The 9,415-nt window shown below is 29.4% G+C and overlaps 1 protein-coding gene and 1 non-coding gene across 2 annotated transcripts in view; one reads left to right on the top strand and one right to left on the bottom strand.

Annotated features, from left to right (window-relative positions):
* The window catches only part of LOC129920274 (SH3 domain-binding protein 5 homolog), a 75,129-nt gene that overhangs the window by 45,346 nt on the left and 20,368 nt on the right, over positions 1 to 9,415 (bottom strand). The window lies entirely within an intron of this gene.
* Trnal-aag (transfer RNA leucine (anticodon AAG)) lies at positions 3,643 to 3,724 on the top strand. Its single transcript has one exon. It is a non-coding gene; the product is annotated as a tRNA-Leu (tRNA).

Here is a 9,415-nt window from a genome sequence, read left to right as displayed (position 1 = left end):
ATCTAGTCAACATTGATATTTTAAGAGCCATTTTCTTCACTATTGCTCAACTTGAAGCAAACTGGAGAGTTGGCGAACTTGAGAGTTGACTTTAACTCGAAGGTTGAAACAAAAGTTGAACATTTGGTTTTCTTCACTTTTAAAATACAGAAGTTGGCCCACTTCCAGTTTGAAAAATATCCCTGGGATATTTGTGACAGTTTATACTAATAGTGTCAGTTTCAAATTTAAAAAGCAATCGAGTATGTCATTTAAATTGAAGTTCTGTATATTTGGTGCAATTTTTTTTGTCAAAATGTCAAATTAATTTTTTAAATGCATTTTGGTTTGTTTTCTTTTTTGTAAAAATAAATTTCAAAGGAATAATTTTTATTGTGTAAAAGTGTGTGTGTGTGCGCGCAAGAGTGATGTTGACGGGATGTAAAAAAAAATCGGTGGAAAATGTTTTTTTAATAAATAATAATATTCTGCGATTGGAAAATATTTTTCCATAAGTTTAATTCTCAATTTTTCCATGAAAAAAGAAATAAAAGAGTTTTTGCCAAGATTTAGCATACAAAAAAAGAAACAAAATCTGACATTTCACAGCATTCTCTCAAGTTTGCTCCCTCAACTTCTACTATTTTCGGAAGTTGAGCAAACCAGAAGTTGACCAACTCGAGAGTTTAGAATCAAAAGTTGAAACTGTCAACTTTGAGTGAAGAAAAACAAAATCACAAGTTGAAAATAAAAATCCTCAAGTTGACTTCAACTTTTGGTGAAGAAAACGGCTCTAATTGTCCCCTGTATTTCTGTCTGAATTTGATTAAGTTGGTTTTTGAAAAGTTTTTTAGTTAATCTTTCCTTAATACTTAATTTGCCTCTTAAGAAAAATTGGGTTTCCAATTTTCTAAAGATGATTGTGTCAAAAAAACAGACATCGAAAAATTCTGTGTAGTTTTTTTTTACAATTTAGTGGAAAAAATTAAGGGATACCTACAAATATTTTTTTTGTGACTGATTTTTTTAAGTGACTGTGTTTCGCTTAAAATTGGTCGTACTGGAATTTAAAAAGAAGGATTTTAAAGCTCGAAATTTCTGGTTGTGAGTTTTTGTGATTGAAATTTTTTTTTTCAAACAACGTCTTCAGTTCATTCATATTGAATACCGATTTTTTTTTCTTTTTAATAACACTGGTCAACAAGGTTTTTGCCACAACAACCAAAATATACTTTTCTAGTAGTTTTTGATGTGCTGATCTCGAATATAAAGTCAGAAAATTGTTATTGGCCTCCGTTTATGAAATATTACCGTTAGAAAATGTCGAAAAACGTCCATTTTGGCTGAATTCGAGGTTATGTTTTTATGTGGGGTAATTCATTATGAATAAATTTGTAACGGTGCCTACAAGAACTTGTTTTTATTCTTTTGAAAAATGTATAAATCTTTCCGATATCTTTTTTACTGCCCAAGATATTTAAAATTTAAGCAGCGGTCTTTGAATCAGAAACAACACTGGCCAACCAAATTAAACTTTGTTTGTCACAAGCACCAAAATATATTTTTCTGAAGGTTTTTGGGTTGCTGAACTCGAATCCGCAATCAGAAAAATTCTATTAGCCTTCGTTCTTGAAATATTACCGTTAAAAAATTCAAAAAAAAAGGTTTTATTTATAACGGTTATATTTAAAAAACGGAGGCTAATAGAATTTTTTTAATTGCGGATTCGAGTTCAGTACCACAAAAACCGTCAGAAAAGTATAATTTGGTTCTTGTGGCAAAAATTCTGTCACCAGTGACTTAAACTTTAGATTAAGTTTAGTTTCTCTTTGGCTTATTAACTGAAACTTAAGATATCTCGAGCAATAAAAGAGATATCGGGAAAATGTAAACAGTTTTTGATAGAAGAATATCTGTTCTTATAATGCCCTTTACAAATTTGTTTATAATGAATACCCCACATAAAAACAGAACCTCGAAAACAGCAAAAATGACGTTTTTTAACATTTAATAACGGTAATATTTCAAAAACGGCGGCCAATTAAATTTTTCTGACTTCGGATTCGGATTCAGCAACCCAAAAAGTACTAAAAAAGTATATTTTGGATCTTGTGGCAAAAAAAAATTTAAATTTTGTTGACCAGTGTTATTATCAATTTTGTTTTTGTCTACGAACTTGTACAAAATTTTTGTAACTCAACCACTATATGGATCACATAACTTGTTCATTCAGCTTAAATTTTTCACTAAATAGGGTATATACGGTTAAAAAAAAAAAAATATTCCTTACATGAATACAGTGGAATCTCGCTAACTTGAACACATACAAAACCAGGCCTGTTCAAGTTATTGGATTGTTCAAGTTACTGGAACATATAAAAAAGTATGAATTCAATTTGTTATTATAAATTAATGTAAATGACGCAAAACACGATTACGAACGTAGTAACCTACATTGAAGAAATTCAAACTTCTGTTCAAATACATTTTTTTTTGTTCAAGTTACAGAGCTTCAAATACTTAAATTATTCAACTTATAGAGTCAGCAATAAAAAAGTTCAAGAAAATAGGATGTTCAAGTTATTGGATTGTTCAAGTTATCGTATGTTCAAGTTAGCGAGAGTCCACTGTATATGAATATGTATATATGAAAAATCAAGTCGGATTTGCGATAATCAGGCGTGTTAAGTTGAAAATGATGTCATTTTGGTGCAATTTCATTGTTTAAATTGAACTGAATTCTTAAAAAATACCTTTGCCATATTATTTTAGAAAATGTGTATTTGATAATTTGGGTGCTTCTTATTTTTTTTTGTTTAGAATTTGTATGCTTCCAGAGACTCATATGGTTAGAAATAAATAACAAAAATATTCCCGTATTTAGAAGTCTCTAACTTCATTCTAACCCGTGCTTCCAAACATCTGATGTTTTTTTTTATAATAACAAGATTTTTTGCTCGTTGAACAATAATTATTCAATTCCAGTCAACAAACAGTTCCAAAAATTTTAAATGACCAAAACCTCCTGCTGTCCCCTTAAGAAACTTTAGCTGCTTGGAGCCCTTGGTTACAATTAAGTTATAAATTTGATTTTTTTTTCTGAGAGTAGGTATACAAACTATTATTGCAAACGTAAATTGCAACAAAAAAAATTTTGTTTGGAAAAATTAAAAAAAAAATTGCAAGGAAATTAAAAAAAAGTCGGCAAATGCCTATATGGACCTACCTATTTAATGCACACATTTTTGATTGATTTTACTTTCATGCAAAACATTTATATTTGCATTTAGGCACCACAAAAAATAAACAAGTTATAGGTACAATATTCGTATTCCTATTTGTTATAATTTTTTATGGCTAAAGATCATAAAGAATAAATTATTTATTGGCGATGATGTTCATAATTCCATAATAAATGTTTCCACTGATTTGCTCCAAAAATAAGAAAGCCCAGTAGGAATGTAGGGAGTTACTCATATTTTTTTTTAATTTTATTGGCAAAGAAAACATAATTTCTAGAATAATTTGTTTTTGTTTTGTTTTAAAATAAAAATGAGAAAATTTATGTACTTAGGTGTAGAAAAAAGAGATCTATATTTAGAACTTCAACAACAAAAAATAGTTCTAATTTCGAGAACCGTTATTGAATTTATATCGTCATGTGGTAGCGTGGCCGAGCGGTCTAAGGCGCTGGTTTAAGGCACCAGTCTCCTCGGAGGCGTGGGTTCGAATCCCACCGCTGCCAAGAAGTTTTTTTTTTTTTATTCTAATAAAACAAGGGCATTTTTTTACATTGGTAAATGTGGAAATTTTTTAGTACATGTTTAAAAAACCTTGATCTTGAAATGCCATGACGAAAATAAACCGATAAACATTTATTTTATTTATTTATTTCTGATTTCACTGGAACGATAGGAGGAAAATTTAAATGTGATTCATTCTTGGTTTAAGGTTTCAATTATAAAGTAAAAATAGTTTTTCATTGCCGTGTATTGATTTTCTTTTGTATTTAAAGGACAAAATTAAACTGCACTGTAAAAAAGACCGACACTTTGCAAACTGTACATAAAAAAATAATTAAACGGCGATGTTGTGGTTGGATAAAATACAAGACAAATACATTTTTCATCTTGTATACTGAGTTTAACTTGTTTGGTCTAAGTTAATTTATATAAAGCTTGAATAAAAGTCAAAATAAAATTTTCAGAAGTTAAATTTTGGGATTAAAAAAAATAATTTTTTTTTTGTAAAACAAATTTTTTAAAACGGGACTTTGATTTTTTTTTTTAAATTTTGATTTGGATATAAATAGATTAAATTGTTACAAAATTGCATACCTACCAACAAATTTTTTTTTTTTTCAAAAAATATATTTATAAGAAGATATTTTTTTTAATTACTTTTTTTGTTCTTAAAATGCATGTTAATAAAAGAAATGCAATATTAAATTGGTACACCAGAGCAAAAAAATTAAGGGACCAAAAATACTAATTTTTTAAGTTTTTCAAATGACAGTTGTACATCTCTAATGCTCGTACCTACTCGAATTATAAAAAAAAACGTTTTTAAAGCTCGAACTTTCTTGTTTTGAGATCTCATTATGAAAATATTTCAAAAACTACGTGTTCACCGAAACAAATTTTTGTAGGTTCTTTTTTTTTTTTGTTGTCTAAAAACTTTGCAAATAAATTTCCAATTTCACTAATATTTGGATCGGATAACTTGACGCAAAAATGCACAAGTTATTCAAATAACTACTTTCAAATTTAACAAATTCACGAAAGAAAAGTTCGAAATTCAGAAAAATGCGTTGCTGCGAAATTGCGTGAAACAAAAATATAAGTAATTGATCTGCCTAATGTTTTAATTTATTTGCTTTCTCAAAAAATAAAATCAAAGATTTTGAAGAATTTTCAGAATTTTTTTTTCAGTATGTAATTGTAAAAAAAAAGTTGTATTTTTAAGTTTTAAGTTTGCAAATTAACTTTTCAAAAACAATTTTGCTAAAATTTCTTTTTTTATATGATGCCAAATTCAACTTCATGAAAATCGCGAGTCTAAATCATAGTACATATATTTCAAAAGCGAATTTTTAGCCTTTTAGCACATTCTCCTCACTTGAATTCCTTTCTGACTGAAATTTATCGAAATTCAAAAAATATGTAAATTTATTTTCTGCAGTGTATGAAATGAACAAGAAAATTGATACCACACAGCACACAACCTAGGTACATATAAGTACTCTATGGAATTAAGAGAAAAATAAAAAAAAAATATAAAAAAACATGTTCCATGTAATTCATGCACATCGAAATCAGTTCAGACCACCTCGTTGCACATCGTTGGCTGCTGATGCCAACTTGAATGTCACCACATGAACTAGCAATAAAAAATTAACAAACAAAAAAAGCAAAAAACCCAAAGAAGAAGAAGAAACAAACTAAAAATTGAATAAATACATTTTTTTATTTAGTTTGTTTGTTTTAGTTTTCTGAACATTTTGTCTCTGTGGCTACTAGCAAAAGATAGAGTATCTAATCGAAAAAACCAACAACAACAAATACTTGTATAATACCAACACCCAAGTCAGCAAACCTAACTTACATCGATTTATGCGGAATAAATTTAAATTTTGCAGTAAATTTTCAATTTTGTGTGACTGAGTGCACTTTGGTTCAGCAGCGGTAGAAAAAAACGTACATCAGAGACGGAAAAAACGAAGAACCATGGCGGCAAAAATTATTACAATAGATATAGATGAATACATGGATAGCTATAGAATTGGTTACATATTGAACTGACGACGTTCTAGCAACGTTGTCGTCATTGGCATTCTTGAAATCTTGAATCTTGACAACCTTTACATTTTACAATCTTAGAGTATAGAAAAAAAAATAGTTTCGCATGTGCATATTTGAATTTTTTGAAATCTTAAATGACACAATGTAGATACATGTTTTCCTTAGTAAAACATATCGTAAGAATCGAATGGGTTTCGATTAGCTTTTATGAGCTCAGAGGATTATGCTTTTGAATATTGTTATAAAATGATTGACGTTTACAGAGGCGAATAGTTACCCAATGTTCAAGAGGAAAATATTTACTTTCGCATAAATCATTGAATAATATTTTATTTAACAGACTGCATATTTTTAAGGATTAAAAATGAAAATCAGGATTTTAATCAATCGAAATAAATTCTACTCATATTGCTGCACATACAGCTTGAGTTTTTTTTTGGGGGCTAAAGTTTTTAGTATTAAAAGAGTTGTTTTTTCATAAAAGCTGCACATACAATTTCAAGCACACAACAATTTCAACAGAATGGAAGGTTTTGTTTCTTTTTAATGATCATACTGTTGTCTGTTTTTTTTTTTTTTTTTTTTTTTTAGATTAAAAAGGATTGGAAAAATTTCCAATCACTTTCCAGCACTATTGGGTTTCTATTCTATCTTGATCATATTTAAGAAAGCTTTGAAGGAGACATCTTCCGTACCACAGAGAAGAGTTAAAGTTGGGAAAATAAACTCCCAACTGTTATTTAATTTATTTTGTTGTAGTTTTAAAGGAAAGGGTATTCTTGTTGTGTTGCAAGATTCAAACACTATACATCATCTTTTATGAACTTCACTTTGTTATAAACAATGTTTCTAGATGAGTGTTCATACTTAGAAGGCATTTAAATGAAAGCATGAAAAAAAGTGCAAAAAGTACGTATACGCCATAGTGACTATTTTGAAATAATTTTTTTTTTATTTCAAGCTAATAAAAATATTTGTATCTTTATAAACAAAAATGAACTATGTACATTAGGGTGGGTCAAAAAGTTTATTTTATACTTCAAAAATCGATTTCTAAGCACCTCTAGAATATACTCATCAAATATGAGCTCTTAATATTTATTTTGAAGATCCTCCACTTTGCAGTTTTTCATTTTTACAACAATCTTTTCTTTATTAAAAAAAAGATCATTCTTTTATCAATAGACTTTTTAAAAAATTTCCTTCCATATTCTTGTAGGAAATTGAACGCTCTACAAATAAGGCTTGAAACACTTTTTTCCTTTATCTAACCGTTTTAAAGATATTCGAGGTCCAAATTTTGAGAAACAAATTGAACAACTATAATAATTAAACGGGCAAGACATATTCTCGTAGAAAACAGATTGTTCTACAAGTCTTCTATGCTTTTTTTATTAATATAATCAAAGTAAAAAAACTCATAAAATTATTTCCTACTATTTCATTTTTTATTTTTTATTCACTGAGAATTGATTTTTATCAAATTAATTAAATTTTCTTGTAGGGGCTCAAACGTTCTACAAAAAAGGTTCTTAGTATTAAATCGATTGATTTAACCGTTTAGAAGATATTCGTATCCAAATTCTAATACTCATATACACTCCGCGAAATAATTATAAGGACAAATTTATTTAATTCGTCTTAAGATATGTAAAGGATATTATTTTTTATTTCTTTTATGAATAAGGAGACATGTATATGGGGGATTGTTTCCCACCATTTGTTTTTATTTAATTCATTAGAATACAATAATACAGTTATTTTTTCCGGGTCTGGAGCGAAATAATTATAAGGACACATCTGATTTTTGCACTAAAAGTGAGATTTAGCGAGATGAAATGTAAACAAAAGTAAGCAAAACAGTTAGAAAATTAATTTAAACCCATTATAACCATTTCAAAAGTAAAATGTTTCGGTTATTTTAAAATAAGGCGTGAAAAACCCCTGATCCAGGCAGAAATGGGCAAAATCGAGGCCTACCATGAATAGGGCTTGTGTAAATGGGAAAAACTGGAGGACTAGAAACGTCCGATTGTGTAATTGATAATTTAATTTACAAAGGTGGCATGTATGGTTAACTAAAACGATCAGGGTGGAAGCCTTTGGTCGAAGAGAGAGCCAAAAGTCACAAAAAATGAAGTATTTTTCGTGAGAATTTGACAGCAAGAGAAATTTTCGAGAAAATGAAATTGAAAGTGAGAGTGCACTAAATAATGGAGGTCAACTAAGCCCATTCCTACGAAGGTAAATGGTGAAAACCGGTGGTCTTGCCGAGACATAAACTTGCCCGCCTTCGCCTCGGCAAAAAGCATAGGTTCTGGGATGAAAAATGGAAAAACCGTTATGTTTTTCATCCCAGAACCTATGCTTTTTGCCGAGGCGAAGGCGGGCAAGTTTATGTCTCGGCAAGACCACCGGTTTTCACCATTTACCTTCGTAGGAATGGGCTTAGTTGACCTCCATTATTTAGTGCACTCAACATACTCTCACTTTCAATTTCATTTTCTCGAAAATTTCTCTTGCTGTCAAATTCTCACGAAAAATACTTCATTTTTTGTGACTTTTGGCTCTCTCTTCGACCAAAGGCTTCCTCCCTGATCGTTTTAGTTAACCATACATGCCACCTTTGTAAATTAAATTATCAATTACACAATCGGACGTTTCTAGTCCTCCAGTTTTTCCCATTTACACAAGCCCTATTCATGGTAGGCCTCGATTTTGCCCATTTCTGCCTGGATCAGGGGTTTTTCACGCCTTATTTTAAAATAACCGAAACATTTTACTTTTGAAATGGTTATAATGGGTTTAAATTAATTTTCTAACTGTTTTGCTTACTTTTGTTTACATTTCATCTCGCTAAATCTCACTTTTAGTGCAAAAATCAGATGTGTCCTTATAATTATTTCGCTCCAGACCCGGAAAAAATAACTGTATTATTGTATTCTAATGAATTAAATAAAAACAAATGGTGGGAAACAATCCCCCATATACATGTCTCCTTATTCATAAAAGAAATAAAAAATAATATCCTTTACATATCTTAAGACGAATTAAATAAATTTGTCCTTATAATTATTTCGCGGAGTGTATTCAGTATGCATTGGGATTTGGATGCGGTCTCATCATTTTTTTCCTACACTTGTCACATATTAAGGAAATTTACACCGATTTTTATGATATAAAAAAGTTCATAATAGTCTACAGCCGAATATTTTCATTTAAATTGTTTGTTCGAGATATACAGGGTGTCCCAAAAGTAATGGATCAAACGAAATATGCTGATAGGTCAACCTTAGGGCTCTCAGAATTTGGTAACTTGTTCATCCCGAATCCTTACGGTTTTTGATTTAATGCAGTTTTTGTGAAATTTCGAAAAATCCCGACTTTGCAACAGTATTTTGCTTCCTTCGCTCATAATTGATTTTTGTTTTTTTAAAATTCTTTCACTAAAACATTGCTTAATAATAACAAATAATTATTTAATCAAAATATTTTTCATTTCATACGCCATTTTGCTGCAAATTAATTAACAGTTCCATGTTTTATAAAAACTCAATTTCTTTCTTTTATTTCAGAGCAACACCCTGAAAAAAATTGTATGGTGTGGCAGTGGTTTATTATTTTGAAAACTTGTC

The sequence above is a fragment of the Episyrphus balteatus genome, chromosome 4 (genome assembly GCF_945859705.1).
Source record: "Episyrphus balteatus chromosome 4, idEpiBalt1.1, whole genome shotgun sequence".
Taxonomy (NCBI): Eukaryota; Metazoa; Arthropoda; class Insecta; order Diptera; family Syrphidae; genus Episyrphus; species Episyrphus balteatus.
The sequence above is the reverse complement of the archived record's forward strand: the minus strand, read 5'-3'. Positions and strand labels throughout refer to the sequence as shown.